Below are 17,377 nucleotides of genomic sequence, written 5' to 3' on the forward strand. Positions count from 1 at the left end.
TGTCTGACTTCGGGGCAGAGCAACAAAACATCTTTCTCTGGTGCACCTTGGCGCCACTCGTCCGTGCTGCCAAACACACAAAGCTGTGAATGTACAGTATCCGCTCGCAGAATGTGAGCGGGAGTTTCAATTACGAAAATAAAACGTAAAGCAAATGTATTGTTTATCAGGACTTAATAAGTATAGCCACTGCTGTTTAACATGATGCATAGTTTCTATCATTTTATTTCAATTTTAAGTCACAGCTAATATCTTGTTAGGTTCACTGACAGTCCTGACTTCAGTTTTTCTAGCATTCCTGACCTTATTAACATGTAATTAATAATAAAAAAAAATCTCATTAAATGCTGGCAACTAGCAGGAACAGCCGAACTGTTTCCAGTGTTATATCCCCCCCCCCCCCCCCCCCCCCCACTGTAATGGCGCGATAACGTGTACATGACACGTGTTCATTGTGCATGCCTGGCCACTCCCACTTCTTCCTCTTCCACCATCTCACGTGCTCTAGCCTGAACTGGCGTGGAGACCCCTCGCGTCCTGTCAAGGTAAATGGAGAATGTTTTGAGTTCACCAACAGTGAGAGAATTTGAGAGCATCACCCGTGAAAAATGCCGGCCATGTGGAGAGTACGCTGCCGGTTTATAAAAGGGTTATATTGAAAATGATGCAGAATCAGCTAAAAATCCATCCAGCTGAGTTCCAGACTGCACAGCTGGTAATATTATTACGCCCTCCCCTTCCCTCCATAAACCTGAAATGCTGGACATGCTTGTTTTCCTGTGTTTTTTTTCTTTTCTTTTCTTTTTATACCTATCGTTTCTCGATGATCAAATGGGATTTTCTTTTTAAAAAATGGTTAATTGCGAGCATGGGGGGGTAGGGTGGGGGGTGGATATATCACACAATCCTAGCAAGCGTTGGGAGTCTGAACGAGTGCAGTGTGCTGTATTTACAGCATCGAGGTGTGCCACAAACACCTTTTAATTCAAGTGTGATTGTGGCCTACATACCAAATTAATTATTTTTCAAAAGTCAACACAGAGTCTTTTTTTGTCTGGTTGCTTAACGTCTTTGTCCATTTGGCAACTACGAATTAAAACCAGTCCCAGGTGCCCTGGCTATTGACTCGTCCACCTACCAACTGGACAGTTAGAAATATCAGTGGTGCAAAGCCAGTGTTGCGCCAGAGACCTCTTATAAGCTGTTGTCGGCATGAGTCCCATTCTGGCCTGACTACTCTGACTCACTGCGCCACAGGAACACCATGTTTTATGATCTTTCTCTCTACTGGCTCAATGAGACGCCTACTTTAATTGTTTAAAAGGGACGTTACCCACTGTAGCCTTAAACATAGATTTGAACTGGCTATAGAATCAGCCCCAGTGGAACGTTCACGAAAGCACACATCATGTAAGCAGTGCTAAGTAATAAACAACATATAGAGGAGAAAAAAACCCATCTAAAATGTTGTAAAATGCCCTATAAACAAATATAAACTCGAAAATGATTGACTGTGAAGTGGTCCTCTACGAGAGGCTTTAACTACAGCAGTAAATGACTGTTTTAGTGCTTGTCTGTAATTGATTCCAGCTGTGTGGCATGTACAAATAAAAGAGCCGAACCCCTCTTGTGTGAATCGTATGTGAAGACTAATGGCATCAGCACAGCAGGAGAATAATAGGAGAATAAAAATCACTGCGAGCTCCAGTCCCTCGTACTCGCTTTCCACTTGGCAGTGCATCTGCCGGTGGTGGTGGCTTTTTATTTTCTTTCCCTCCTCCTGCTTTTTCTGAAGCCCTGCCAGAAGTGACCAGTCCCAAAATGCACATGGGTGTGTCTTGGATACTGCGCACAAGTCGCACTCTTATTCAGATGAAAGGGCATTAATCCACAGTGGAAGAAGTATGGTAGAGATGGGAGGCTCATGCATAGTAGCAGTTAAGGCTAAGTAGTACTGCTTTTCAGTCAAAACACAAACGTTTATGTCAGAATGAACTTGACCTACGCCGCACAAGATTATGCAATCTTAACCAAGGACATGATCATGTGAGAAACACCAGATATAATTTTTTTTTCACTGAATAATATTTGTTTTTTCTTTTTTTTTTTCCCCTTTTGTCCTACATTGCCTTTCAGCCAACAAATCCCTGATATTACAAGATTTACCCAGAATAAAACACTCGAGCAATAATCCCCACTCTCGGAAAATGGGTTCCTGCAGGATTGCTTATGAAAAGATTCTATCTTCCTGACAGGATATTATAATGCTAAGGTCGCACGAGACGTTCAGGTATTGAGTCGTAAATATTGAAGATGTGTAATTCACTAATTTTGAGAGGATTGGAGAGGTTAAGATTTAATTTTACACCGCACACACCACAGGATAATCTGGAATGACCAACCTAAAATGAGGGCACCTGATGTGATGATCGACAGGGGCATATGGGCCTCAAAATGATCCTCGTTATCCTCTAGCTTTGCCTTGCCATTGGATCATAAAACTGCAGCATTGAAAATAATACATATGGGGTTTTCTGTCTGGAAATGTCTCCTTTTGGCGTAATTTATAGAATAACGTATACTGGTTGTTGCCCGATATTAAGAGAGAAAAGTCACAAAACTTGGATGGAATGGTGCAGGTGAGAGTGTTTGCATTAAAATGAGGGCGGTTAAGGAATTGGTTTATTTAAATGTTTTTTATTTGGAAGATAGAACCATACGGTCTTGGAGGAAAGTCTCTTTTGTAAAAGGTTAGCCTTGAACCCGACCACTACCTGCGATCCCTTCACCGAATCTGCAACGTCCCTTATTTTAACACAACGTTGCTCTGATATGTATTTTCTCATAGCATTATGACTTTATTCTCCAAATTATATTGCCCCTGAAACTTCATTCTTGAAATATCGTGACGTTATTCTCAACCTCCCCCCCCCCCCCTTTTTCTGGCCCTAAAACACATTTGTAGCACCTCACACACTGTGACAATAGCGAGAGAAAACACGCCTGCTGTATTGAACACGGCTGAACAAAGTTATATACGTGACCAGTCGAAACGAGCAGCTAGACTGTATGTTGGATGACTGTTGTCGACTCTAAAATACTTATTGCAAGGGGTTCTATAAAAACCGGTTAGATAGTAGGGAACTAATGAAATAGTTATTATGGTCATCGTGCTCCACCAAAAAAAAAAAAATCTAATCTATAGTCACAAGCCACTGCTGCCATGTCCATTCCAAGTGGATAACAAGAATCTAAAAGCTTTCTCAAAATTGTACAATAAGACCAAATCAGCAAAAATCTCAGGGTATCTTTGTCCTCATGGGAATTGTATAACTTGTTGCACATCATACCTTCAGTACCAACAGGATTACTTTGACAATTGCCATATCAGCAAAACCTAATGAGCGTTGTGGTACTTGGACCCCAGTGATCGCTGGTTGCAGCCATTTGTTTCTGGTTTCGAGCAGACAGAAATCACGGGGTAGTCATAAGTCTCTCTACTCATCAAGGTCGCTGAGATTGTTAAGACCTGCAAACCCCTCCTCCTCCTCTTACTCATCTTCATTACTTCCTGTGTCATCGGAATTCCGCTCAGTTTCACAATGGCTTCGTTTACTCACCCGGGGGGGATGTGTGCTGGCCAGGAGGCGTTACATTTACCGTGTGTTCAGACAGCTGTACTTTTGCCCTGTGAATAATTGAAATCTTTTATTACTGTCTCAGACAGAGTGTCAGGTGGTTAAGTTGCGAAACTGTCTCCCGTGTGATGCCAGAGTGCTTATATAGGAGGAAGGACGCAAGAGCTTTCCAGATTAAAATATTATATAGTCTCCATTTTCTCTTTCATAGCTGACTCAGAACAATGTTGAACATCCGGTCAGTAAAGGTTTACTTGCCCTTGTTACTTGTAATGAATCGATTTGTTAAAATTGTGTACTTTGTGTAAGGCATAAAGTGTCCCATTAACAGAACGAGGAAACAGCTGACACCCTGATCTTATTAGATTAGACAGGTTCCCAGCTCAAAGACTGAAATGTCTCAACACAACAAATCTGAACCCTTAGGAATTTTGGCGTTATCCTGATTGCATAATGTAAGTCATACTTTAATATAATCAGTCCTCACAGGATTCTGTACAGGATTTGTAGAACCCAAAAATGCTTGATTTTTTTTGCTGCGGCTTTTTAAAAACATTTGCGATGCATCTTGCAGAGTTTTTTGTGCTTTTTTTCAGTATACGCATATTGTGAATAAGAGTGCAGGGATGAGCACAGGACATTTTGTATGAGTATAGCAGGTACAAAACTAGAGTGTCTAAGTGAGATATATTTTATTTTATTTATTTATTATTTTTTTTTACTGCAGCAGGGTTTTTGGAAGCGAAAATCTTGGCTATCCATTGTAAGGCCATGCATAACAGCAGAAGGTGAGTGCAGGGGGCTCCAAGCAGGAGTAGAGTATCATGATGAATCAAACGGGTCTGGAGGCCAAGAGGAATCACAGCGAGACAAAATAGTGTCAGACTCTGGCCCTGGCATCACATCAGAGAGAGAGGGGGGAGGGGGGGGGGGGCACAGAGAGCGTGAGTGAGAGAGAGAATCAAGTATGCTCTTATCCTTCAGTGATTTAAGAGGCTGTACACTATGAGACAGTGTAAGGACTCTTTGGGGCAGTGCTGGCTCAATGGTTACTCAAAAGAAGGTCAGGGGTTCAGGCCCCAGCAAAGCCAAGCATCCCGGCGCCCTGCTCCAGGGGCACGGTATCATGGTTGACCCCGCATTCTGACCCTGGCTTCCTAACAAGCTGGGATATGTGGAAAAAAGAATTTCACTGTACTGTAATGTGTGTGTATATATGACAGTCTTCTTCTTCTTTAGTTGAGGCAGTATAACTAAAAGGGAGAGACAGAAGTAGCACATGAGAGCAAAATCTGCTCTCGCCTCTTGGCAGTAAAATATCATCTTTTGCTTGGGTAAAATTCACACACAAACCGCTCGTGTATGTGTAACGGCCATGTCCTAACTAACTGTGGACGTAACTCCAGACATGATGTTCGCATCCTAGCCTGAGGTGGTGCTGGACAGCTTCACTAATCGATATCCTGTTTCGCCCTTCAACCCTGTTGGCTCTCGCTCTGTTGTCAAGGCCTGGGACTCGCAGGCTTTCAAAAACTTTCTCACAGCTAGCTCTGGAACCGGGCCAAAAGATTTCCGAAAACCGCATTCATTCGGTGGTTTTAGTGGCCGTGTTATTTAAAGCGCTCTTGTGAAGCAGACTGCTGTCAACCTCGAAAGAGGACAAGCGCACTCAAGTAAGCTAGTGTACTAGGTGCGGAGGAAATGATGAGGATCAATGATTGATTGATTGAAAAAAGTTGTAGTCTGCACTACAGCTAGTCTGCACAAAGCATTCAGGTAACCGAAACCTCCAGACATCTGTCCGATAAAGCAAGTCGATGCGTTGTAATTAGACACGAAGTTACAGTTGGTCTTAGAAATGCCGGCTTGCTTGTGCTGTGAGAAATGCAGTGTCATCATTTTGGCATGTAATGTTTATACAGTGGGAGTTTTGTGATGTTGAATGCACTGTCCATACACAAACAAGGCATTAATCCAATGTCCACATTGAAGAGCAATGCTGGTCGGTCTCTCTCTCTCTCTCTCACATACACACTCCCTGTTGCTCTCGGACTCATTAAGAACAATCCGCTCTTCAAATGAGCAGGGTCAGAGGGAAATGCCAATATAAAGCTAGCATGTAATACAGGGATATGCAAATTGGGGGTCATGACTCCGTTTGTAAATCAAGTAACCCCATATGGGAGACACTTATTTTATTTTATTTATTTTTTTTACGTAAGGTATGCGGGTGAGTTCGAGAACGTAGCCAATCACGTTGCCACTGCTTGCACACGTGCACAAGTATAAAGCACTTTGCATCAGGCCGTATCCTACTACCTAACATGGATTATTTTCCTATAACAGCACAACACTTATCACTAGACTGGTCAGTGTCAGGGCAAGGAATGCTCATTTGGTTACTTTTATTTTAGGGTCGCCGAATATTCATGTCCATTTGGGGTCGTTTGCTTAAAATGTTTGAGAACCCCTGGCGTAATAATGGGTTATTTAGTAGTATGTAGTATGCTTTCGGCAAATTCCTTGTCTCGACAGTCGCAGAGAACTGAAAGTAACGACATTTTCGTGTTAGCAAATGATGTACTGCTTGTTGTTTGCGTTTTTTGGGAGTCTAGTGACAACTACTGTTGTTGCTTCTGATTGGACTCAAACAGTAGTAGCTACTGTATATTAGGGATGTGCGAGACCAGTCAGCTGAAACGTACTGCTGCCGCTAGTCGCCAGTGCAAATACTTGTCGATTACATACAGATTTTGGTTTTATAATGTTTATGGTTTGCTGTATTTAAAAAAAAAATAATAATAATTAAAAAAATCTGTTATTTTTTTATACAAAGGCTTCGTTCAAATTACGGCCATGGTAACGTTACGTTTTCCATTTTAAAAATAATACATTCTTTAGACAAGTGGACATCTGGAGTGGAAAACCACTTCATAATCACTTCATTTCCCTTCAGACCCTGCGTGCGTGTTGTCCGTGTCGCTCACGGCGGGCTCGAAGAAATGTCCGCTCGGGAGACACGAGCAAGGTGTTGGGGTATTTTGACTTGGAAGAAAACGGAAAAATTTTCTGTCATGTCAAACCGGCGTATAACAGTTCCACTGGAGCCTCGAGTATCTGTATTCAGCACAAGCTCTCGTAGGTATTTGCGTAGGAGAGAGTAGCTGAATCAAGCAAATGCCCATCCCATCGTTCACTTCAGCTCGCTGCCACTGTGATCCTGCCTGCTCTGGAAGAAATAACCGATTTTACTGAATATATTATATATATTGGCTAGTTGATTTAAGTGAACACTTGTGTTTTTTATGATGATTTAAGTGTGGACTTGGCTACTCCAAAAGGCGGATTTTGTTTTTCTGAAGCCATTCTGTTATGGACTTGCTCCAGGGTTTTGGGTCGTTGTCCTGTTGCATCACCCAACTTCTACACAGTTTCAGCTGATGTACAGACATTCTCACATTATTCTGAAGAATTGTCTGATATACTTGGGAATTCCTCTTCCCCTCAATGATTGCAAGCTGGCCAGGCCCTGGAGCAGCAAAGCAGGCCCAAATCATGATGTTTCCTCCACCATACTTTCCGGTTGGGATGATGTTTTCATGATGATATGCCGTGCCCTTTCTACACCAGATGTAGTGCTGTGTGGTTTTTCCAAATATTTCAATCTTAGTTTCATCAGTCCACAAAACATTTTGCCAATACCGCTGTGGAGTGTCAATGTGCTCTTTTTCAAACTTCAGGCATGCAGCAATGTTCTTTTTAGTAAGCAGTGTCTTCCTTCGTGGTGTCCTGCCGTAGATACCCTGCTTGTTCAATGTTTTACATATTGTAGACTCATAAACAGAGATGTTAGCAAGTTCAAATGATGCCTTCAAATCTTTGGCTGTCATTCGGGGTTGTTTCTTTACCTCAGTGATGAGTCTTCGTTGTGCTCTTGGTGTCATTTTGACTGAGCGTCCACTTCTTGGTAGAGTAGCAACAGTCCCAAAGTGTCTCCATTCATAGAATGTTTGCCTAACTGTAGACTGGTAAATTTCTAAAGTCTTTGAAATCACTTTGTAACTCTTTCCAGCTTTATGTAAATCAAGAATTCTTGATCATAGATCCTCTGAAAGCTCTTTTTGGCCAGGCATGGCTCACGTTAAAGGATTTTTATTAGTCAAAGTAGCTGTAGTCCACACCTCCAAACTCATTTTCTTAACCAGACTCCAATTAGCTTTTTTGAGGTAATTAACTCAAGGGTTCACATACTTTTTCCACAAGCACTATGGGTTTTTTTTTCTTTTAGTTGTTCTCAATAAGGACATGAAAGATCAGAATTTTTTTGTTACTATTTTAAACACATTATATTTGTCAATACCCTTGACTTAGATGAAGGTGAGATCACATTTTATGACAAATTAATTCAGAAAACCATGAAATTCCAAAAGGTTCAACATACTGTGTGTGTGTATGTATGTATATATGTGTATATATATATATATATATATATATATATATATATATATATATATATATATATATATATATATATATATATATATATATATATATATATAATATATAATATATTAATATTATACTATACATACACACACACACACACATATGCATCTTGCATATATCAGCAGCATTCAGTACAGGATTTGACTGTTTGATTCATAGATTAAGTTTTTCAAATGGATTGCATATACACAATGTTTTTTGACCGTTTTCTGAGGGTTTCTTTCTTTTAGATTAGTCATCTAGTCTGTTACAAAATTTCCGTTGGTGAAATTAGTCATATCGCGCATCCCAACTATTTATACAGCCTCTGAGTCAATCGATTTAAATAAAAAACCATGCGCTATTCAGTGAGACGATTAGTTGCTTGATATGTTATGAGCTTGGATTTTGCACACAGACACAGCTACATACACTCACCAGAGGCACCATCGATCTCTGCTACTTCCTTCCAAACTTTATTGACTTCGTAATGTCTCTATACATGTTCATTCTGATGTCTCATATGATGAGACCACGGTTATAATAAGTTTTTCTAATATTTCTGCGAGTCAATTAGTAAATGGGATCTGAAGTTCTCTGTTCCCCAGCGTTCCCTGAAGACACATCAGACCACACACGTCATAAGAGGGGTCTGAGTAATCATTCAAACCAGTCCTTTGTGTTTGCCATTTTACCTCATCATAATTAGCATAGAATTGAGGAAAATCTCATCTCAAAAGTCGCTCGTCACATTAACCCTTTGTTGCTCGCTGCTTAAAAGGACATTTTGAAGAGTCCTTGGTTGGAAAAAGGATGGGTTTAGAATTAAGACGTTCCAGAAATGATCAGCCCTAGCACATATATGCTAAGTATGAAATGTGTTTCTTTTATTTGATTTTAAGCTTTATTAAACCACGGTAGCCACATGTAGAAATTAAGAGATTAAATCCCTTTTTCAGGCTAGCCCCAGCCATGAAGCCAGCACAAGTTACCACTAACAACATTCCAACACAGGACAAAATTACAAACAGCATTTAGCATCACTTAAGTGCAATTACATGCAGGAACATTCATGCTGAAACAGTTCTCTTATAATAGCTCAACTCTGATAATGGAATTAATTTAACCAGTTTCAGATGTTTGTGCCGGTTCCATGGTGCTGGGGCGCAATAACTAAAATCCGTCTTACCAAATACGATTCTCACTGAAGGGATATCAAGATAAATATGACTGTAAGAATGTAAATTCTATGTCAATATGAACGTAAATTGTATAAATCAATATTTTATATGCAGACGGAATGGGAAGCTTCACATCATTCAAGTTCAAAGCAGAAACCCCTCCTGGGAAGATGGCTTTCTTTTTCGGTCTATCCTTCTTTATCTATCTCTCTAGCTATCTCTCTCTTTATCCATCTATCTGTCTATCTCTATCTCTCTCTGTCTATCTATATGTGTGTGTAACCAGCACTACTGAAAAATTATACATTGCTATTTTGATTTCAGTCTCTCTGCAAGACACCGTGGTGTTTGTTGCCTAGCAACTTCATGCACTTTCCCCTCATTATACCTTTAAGTTCACTTGGGACATGGTGCTCTTTTTGGCTTTATGGCCTTTGACTCATCTGCATGACCAACAGAGATCAGGAGTCTAGACAAGAGCTCCAGATTAGCTCTCTTTCCACTTTCCACTCATGATTTCTTTAAAATTGCACTCATATTTTATTGGAATGCATTTCAACATTAATTAGCCTATGCTACAGACAGAATAAACTTTTATCATTAGGAAGTTTAAAAACAATCACCTTTTAACCCTTGTGCGTCAATTAAAGAAAAGTTACCCCTGGGTCCATAAATGACAAAAATGACCATGTCGAAAAACTGCTATCGAAATATTATTATTTTTTCCCCAGCATCAGTTCTGATCATGATTACCATTCGTTCATTTTCAGAATTTTAACCCTTTTAAATTCTTTCCTTATTTCATGTGCACATGGGGTGGGATTTGTGATTTCCAGTACAATATAATTTTTCTTTCAAACTGTTCTCGCGTGCACTCACTCACACACGCACACAATTTTCAGTACACATATAAACCACAACTCTGATGTCCATACAAAAACACTCACACAATGATAGCTGCATCATTTATTGAGTTGGTCTACAGTGCTATATAATACAGCAGAATCAGAAATGAGGAAAAGTATGTTTTCCCCCAGAGACTAAACCTGAGAAATTATTACACATTTCAGAAATAAAAAAAGAAACAGTGTTTTGAAACCTTGTCAACAAAATAAAAGCCTATTAACACAATGCAATATTATATGCTTAAACATCATGGGGATTAAATATTGCTGTTTGAATGGGTTTCAATGGGGGCATATTTTTCCTTAAGTTCCTGAGTGTAACTATTTTTTTGTGCCTAGTTTAAAATACATTTGGGTGAAGTATTAACATTAGATATGCACCTAAATTTCTCAGCCTTTAACCGATTATTCAGCGTGATATCGGCCGATAACCAATAGTTCTGCCTTTTACATCTTCTTTTAAATCAGTAGTAATTAATTCCACAGTTCTGAAAGAAATGCAACTAAAAACTTTATTCTCTCCATTTCAGCAAGTTGTTTCTCAGTAACTGGTCTCATAAACAGAAAACACATTACCCTAATTAACATGAACACATGAACTCAATTCTGAAGATTAAAGTAAGATTTCTTAACTTATTGAATGTTATTAATTCATATTAACATTGACTGAATTCTAATAAACCTCCTGTTAGTCTCACATTCACTCACCACTAACACAAGCATTTCTACTTCTACTAAACATCAAACTGGTAATATATAAAAAGGTTTATATTATATATTAACATTAACTGGTTATGAAATACACTACCCTACAAATATATTTTTCTGTGATATATATATATATATATATATATATATATACTTTTTTGTCACACCATCTTCATTTAAAATTTTCAACAGTATACTGGCACTTTAATTCAGTGCGAGCAGCCTGGGGAAATAAATTGACTCGATGCTGAAACTCCCGCTTTACCGCTGTTCACTTCCGGTGTAAAATTTTTTGCGATGCAGAGATTACAGAGCTTACTACCTGCAGTTTTGTCGTCATTCCACACAAGAGACGTCGTCTTTCCACACAGCACAAAATCCATGTGTTTTCCTGCCCTCTTTTGATTGACAGGATATAATCAGCACTGATCATGGATGCTTTTAAACTATCGGCTGATAGCGTGAAAAATTGCCTTTATCGGCCGATACGTCGGTGCACCTCTAATTTGAATTCCAATAAAAATACACACCTTTTGCAAAATTTCTGCTGTTTGCATTAACACTGACAGAATGGTTTAAAGACAAAAATTGTCCACAAGGACACACAAAGGTTAAACAAAGAGAATCACGAGGCGGCAATGTGCAATTTTATCCAGAATTCAGATGTTTCTGATTTATTTATTTAGCTACAAATATGCCTAGATGTTATTTTGTATGCTACCCAGGAACCATGTAAATCTTGCTCCTGTCCTCACACAATACTTTTTCATTTATTCTAATATCTTGCTTTCTATTCACTGTGTTCTCTTACATTTGCCCTGTAAGAGAGATAAGATTCAGCCACAGAAAACTATTCCAATAAATAAAAATCTTATGGAAGTTCAATAGCACTTTTAAGGTGCATACATTTTCTTCATTCATATTAAAAATGGAAAAATAGAAAAGGATAATACAAAATCATCTCAACAGGTGCATCTCAAAAAATTCAGTATCATGGGAAAGTTTCCCCCCCCCCCCCCCCCCCCCCCATAATTTAATTCAAAACGTAGAACTTTTAATATAATCTATATTCATTACACATAAAGTGAAATATTTCAAGCCTTTGTTTGTTTTAATCTTGATGATTACGGCTTACAGCTCATGGAAATCAAAAATCCAGTATCTCAAAATATTAGAATAAAGAATTTATTATGCAGAAATGTCGACTTTCTGAAAATAATTGTAATTTATGAACTCAGTACTTGGTCGGGGCTTTAATCCATTTGCACGAATTACTGCATCCATACAGTGTGGCATGGAGGCAATCAGCCTGCAGCACTACTGAGGTGTTCTGGAAGCCCAGGCTGCTTTGAGAGCGGCCTTCGGCTCGTCTGTATTGTTGGGTCTGCTGTCTCGCCATACAGTGAGGGGAAAAAAGTATTTGATCCCCTGCTGATTTTGTACGTTTGCCCACTGACAAAGAAATGATCATTCTATAATTTTAATGGTAGTTGTATTTGAACAGTGAGAGACAGAATAACAACAAAAAAATCCAGAAAAACGCACGTCAAAAATGTTATAAATTGATTTGCATTTTAATGAGGGAAATAAGTATTTGACCCCTCTGCAAAACATGACTTAGTACTTGGTTTAAAAACCCTTGTTGGCAATCACAGAGGTCAGACGTTTCTTGTAGTTGGCCACCAGGTTTGCACACATCTCAGGAGGGATTTTGTCCCACTCCTCTATGCAGATCTTCTCCAAATCATTAAGGTTTCAAGGCTGACGTTTGGCAACTCGAACCTTCAGCTCTCTCCACAGATTTTCTATGGGATTTAGGTCTGGAGACTGGCTAGGCCACTCCAGGACCTTAATGTGCTTCTTCTTGAGCCACTCCTTTGTTGCCTTGGCCATGTGTTTTGGGTCATTGTCATGCTGGAATATCCATCCACGACCCATTTTCAATGCCCTGTCTGAGGGAAGGAGGTTCTCACCCAAGATTTGACGGTACATGGCCCCGTCCATCGTCCCTTTGATGCGGTGAAGTTGTCCTGTCCCCTTAGCAGGAAAAACACCCCCAAAGCATAATGTTTCCACCTCCATGTTTGACGGTGGGGATGGTGTTCCAGGGGTCATAGGCAGCATTCATCCTCCTCCAAACACGGCGAGTTGAGTTGATGCCAAAGAGCTCCATTTTGGTCTCATCTGACCACAACACTTTCACCCAGTTGTCCTCTGAATCATTCAGATGTTCAGTGGCAAACTTCAGATGGGCATGTATATGTGCTTTCTTGAGCAGGGGGACCTTGCGGGCGCTGCAGGATTTCAGTCCTTCACAGCGTAGTGTGTTACCAATTGTTTTCTTGGTGACTATGGTCCCAGCTGCCTTGAGATCATTGACAAGATCCTACCGCGTAGTTCTGGGCTGATTCCTCACTGTTCTCATGATCGTTGCAGCTCCACGAGGTGAGATCTTGCATGGAGCCCCAGGCCGAGGGAGATCGACAGTTCTTTTGTGCTTCTTCCATTTGCGAATAATCGCACCAACTGTTGTCCCCTTCTCACCAAGCTGCTTGGCAATGGTCTTGTAGCCCATTCCAGACTTGTGTAGGTCTACAATCTTGTCCCTGACATCCTTGGAGAGCTCTTTGCTCTTGGCCATGGTGGAGAGTTTGGAATCTGATTGATTGATTGCTTCTGTGGACAGGTGTCTTTTATACAGGTAACAAACTGATATTAGGAGCACTCCCTTTAAGAGTGTGCTCCTAATCTCAGCTCGTTACCTGTATAAAAGACACCTGGGAGCCAGAAATCTTTCTGATTGAGAGGGGGTCAAATACTTATTTCCCTCATTAAAATGCAAATTAATTTATAAAATTTTTGACATGCGTTTTTCTGGATTTTTTTGTTGTTATTCTGTCTCTCACTGTTCAAATACAACTACCATTAAAATTATAGACTGATCATTTCTTTGTCAGTGGGCAAACGTACAAAATCAGCAGGGGATCAAATACTTTTTTCCCTCACTGTAGATTCTCTGTGGGGTTCAGGTGCCTCTCCACTCTTATTAATGCTGCTAGGAAGATCTTAATTCACTTAGGTTAGTATATGTGTGTTGACCCAAGTCAAGCACAAATCTGTGCTCCATATTACTTAAAGTGCCCTTTACCTTTCATGTAGTGTGTAATATAACTGTTTGTGCATGTAAAAAGGTCTGCAAAGTTTCGAAGATCAAAGTACACGTCAAATGGCACTGCTGTCTCATAAAAGAAAGAACTGATTCTGAATTGCCTGAACAGAGTCGTCAGTAATTCCAGCCTTACTTCCTGCTCTAACCTATGTAGGGATGTAACAAATCTGCATAATGCCCTCCTATCGTCTTCAATGGCTGCCCGCAAACAACGTCTGCTTTGACTCGCTCTCGCACACTGTCGTTTACAAGTAATACAAGTGCTGAGGAAGCCGCTGGAATTCAAATATGGCAATGGCTGAATCGTTTCTGACACGAGATGTAAGCGGTAGGCCAGTCGCAACAAACTGGGCCAACTGACCAATCAGAGCAGAGTAGGCTCTCTGAAAGGAGGTGTTTAGGGAGGCCGGGTCCTTGATCAAACCGTTTCAGACACTGTGAGAAAAGAGATGATGATGCAATGTATATTTTGAGAAAATTAAAGTGTGTTTTGACCTCGGCTACATGTAAACATATTGTAGGAGACCTCCAGAGCAAAATTAGGAACCTCTAAAAGAGCATAATGGGGCACTTTAATTTCCTGCCGGATCTGATCAGGGCGTAGCAGAGTGTTTCAGTGAGCCCAGTAGCATGCCGTGAAGCCCCGAGAAAAGAGACCCGAGTTGGGAAAAGAATGACATTCATTCATAGATTATAGAAAACCTGCTATTTTCCACAGTCCAGTTATATGGATCGCAGGGAAAGGAGTGATTATTAAATTAAAGCACACTGATATGATAAATATCCATTATACACACGCATGGTAATTGAAGATCCTTGCTGTAATCTGAAACAGAAGGTTGTTATACACTACTTCTAGTGATGTTCTTAGTTTTTCTGATAAAATTGAATGAAAGGAACACCTTATCTGAAATGATTGTCTCTAACATTTCTTCACTTGTCGTGGACGGACCTGCATTTATCAAGCTTCTGTGTCCTTCCAGTTAGTGATTAATCCAAGAGATTAATACCCACCTTAAATATTCACTAGACATTTTTGATTAAGTTGGCTACATCTGAGTTCTGAGGCTTGAAATATCTTAATTAAACTGTAAGAGCTCTTAAGTAAAAGGTCTGTGCGGAAAAAGAAAGTGAGACTTTGTAGTTCTAGCAGAAAATCCCAGTAATTTCCAGTGTTCAAAACCTTATTGTCTTTTTTGGAGTACATCTGTATCCTTTTATTGCTAATAAAATATAGAAAGCAGACTGACTGACTGACAGAGTCTCACTATTTACATTTTTTTCGAGCTTTGTTAACAGAATTCTGACCTAGAGCACAAGAAAAGCTAAAAGATGGGGATGAAGACAGAAAACTCCATTTCCACAATGGAGAAAACTTATATTACTATAAACTTATATTATGTTACATTAGGGACGTCTCAGAATTTATTAACCAATAGAAATAAGCCGAATTTATGCTTGACAAGCGCGAGTTTTCACAATCCCTTATGACAGTGAATAATTTTCCAAGTCTAACTATCGAGATTGTAAGTAACTGGAGACAGAACTTTTTTTTGTACTACATGTACATGTGAAAATGTGTGAAAGCTTCTTGAATGTAGGGTTTTGAAAAGCGTTTATCCTGAATTAAACTACTACTTAATTTTACTGATGTTGAAAATGGTTTATCTTTGTGCAAATTCATATGACATTGTGACACAGTGCATGGCAATGCCAAAATGTGACTGTGTGTCATGGAAATGATTCACATCGTGGAAATCAGTGTTCTGTTAATTATGCATATAACGCATTTGCACTCTTTCAACACCAGGGCTGCGTCCGTAATTGCGTACTACCCCACTAAACTGTAGGCGGAAAGCAGTACACCCGAGGGGTGGTATGTCCAATTTGGACATACCACCCCTCGGGCGTACACAGTAGGCAAGAAATACCTGGATGACGTACTGCTTCCGGTGAGATTTTGCAGTGTGAAACCGATGGAAACTACAAGATCAAAAATTCCCATAATGCAACGGGACTGGTGCAGACGAGCTCAGAAAATAAAAATCGTGGAAGACGGCGTCGACTCTTTGTAAGTACAACCCCAATTCCAAAAAAGTTGTGACGCTGTGTAAAATGTAAATAAAAAGAGAATGCAGTGATTTGCAAATCTCATAAACCCAAATGTTATTCACAATAGAAAACATATCAAATGTTTAAACTGAGGAAATGTACTTAGTTTGTGAATGGAATTAGATGGGCAACTTGCACATCTGGAAAGGCATCATCAATGCTGAAAGGTATATACAGGTTTTAGAGCAACAAATGCTTCCATCCAGATTCCATCCCATCGTTAATTTTGAGAGACTCTGCCTCTCTAAGATACTCTTTCCATACCCAATCATGTTACTGACCTGTTGCCAATTAACCTAATTAGTTGCAAAATGTTCCTCCAGCTGTTTCTTTTTAGTAACACTTACTTTTCCAGACTTTTGTTGCCCTGTCCCAGCTTTTTTGAGACGTGTTGCGGCCATCAAATAAAAAAAAATTACCTTGTTTTTTTTCCGTAAAATGGTACATTTCCTCAGTTTAAACATTTGATATGTTTTCTATGTTCTGTTGTGAATAACACACGGGTTTGAGATTTGCAAATCATTGAATTCTGTTTTTATTTAGATTTATTGACATTTTACACAGCGTCCCAACTTTTTTGGAATTGGGGTCTCATTAAACCTTGGTTAAACAGGACTTGTTTAACAATACCTGAATAAATTGTTAACTTCTTGAAGGTTTAAACAAGAAAACTGTGCTTGAAACCTTTTTCTGATCTCCATCGTGCCTTAGCCGGCCAAGCTAACGGCAACAAATTTACCTCAGCCTGTTAACCCCACCCACTTTAAATGGCTAATTCTGTTGTGCATTTTTCCGTTAGAGCGGTTGCTTTAATCTGGTGGTCCCTTTTAAGATTTTTCTGTTTATGATGACGTCAAAGGTCACATGACCATGCCAACATGACTGATGTAGTATCTCCGGGATTGTAGTCGTACTACACACGCATACTGATTAGTACGTACTGGTTCAACGGCCGTGCAGTTGGTACTGCAGCGAATTCAGCATTTACTGTCACAGTACGTGATTTCAGACACAGCTCAGATGTCTCAATATGTGCGACCCGTAGAGTTAAAAATGGATAGAAAGCATACTGGTCACATGATCACATTCGTTCATGGAGAGTCCAGTAGCCCAATAACTTCATTATATGGTTACACAACCATGTTATAACAAAAAAAAAAGCTGAGTAGCCTCCAAACA

General features: G+C 39.7%; 1 protein-coding gene across 5 annotated transcripts in view; it reads left to right on the forward strand.

The window, feature by feature from the left end:
* The window catches only part of LOC108269607 (signal-induced proliferation-associated 1-like protein 1), a 72,367-nt gene that overhangs the window by 14,775 nt on the left and 40,215 nt on the right, over nt 1–17,377 (forward strand). The gene's annotated exons all lie outside the window — the stretch shown is intronic.

This window comes from Ictalurus punctatus, chromosome 9, assembly GCF_001660625.3.
Source record: "Ictalurus punctatus breed USDA103 chromosome 9, Coco_2.0, whole genome shotgun sequence".
Classification (NCBI taxonomy): domain Eukaryota; kingdom Metazoa; phylum Chordata; class Actinopteri; order Siluriformes; family Ictaluridae; genus Ictalurus; species Ictalurus punctatus.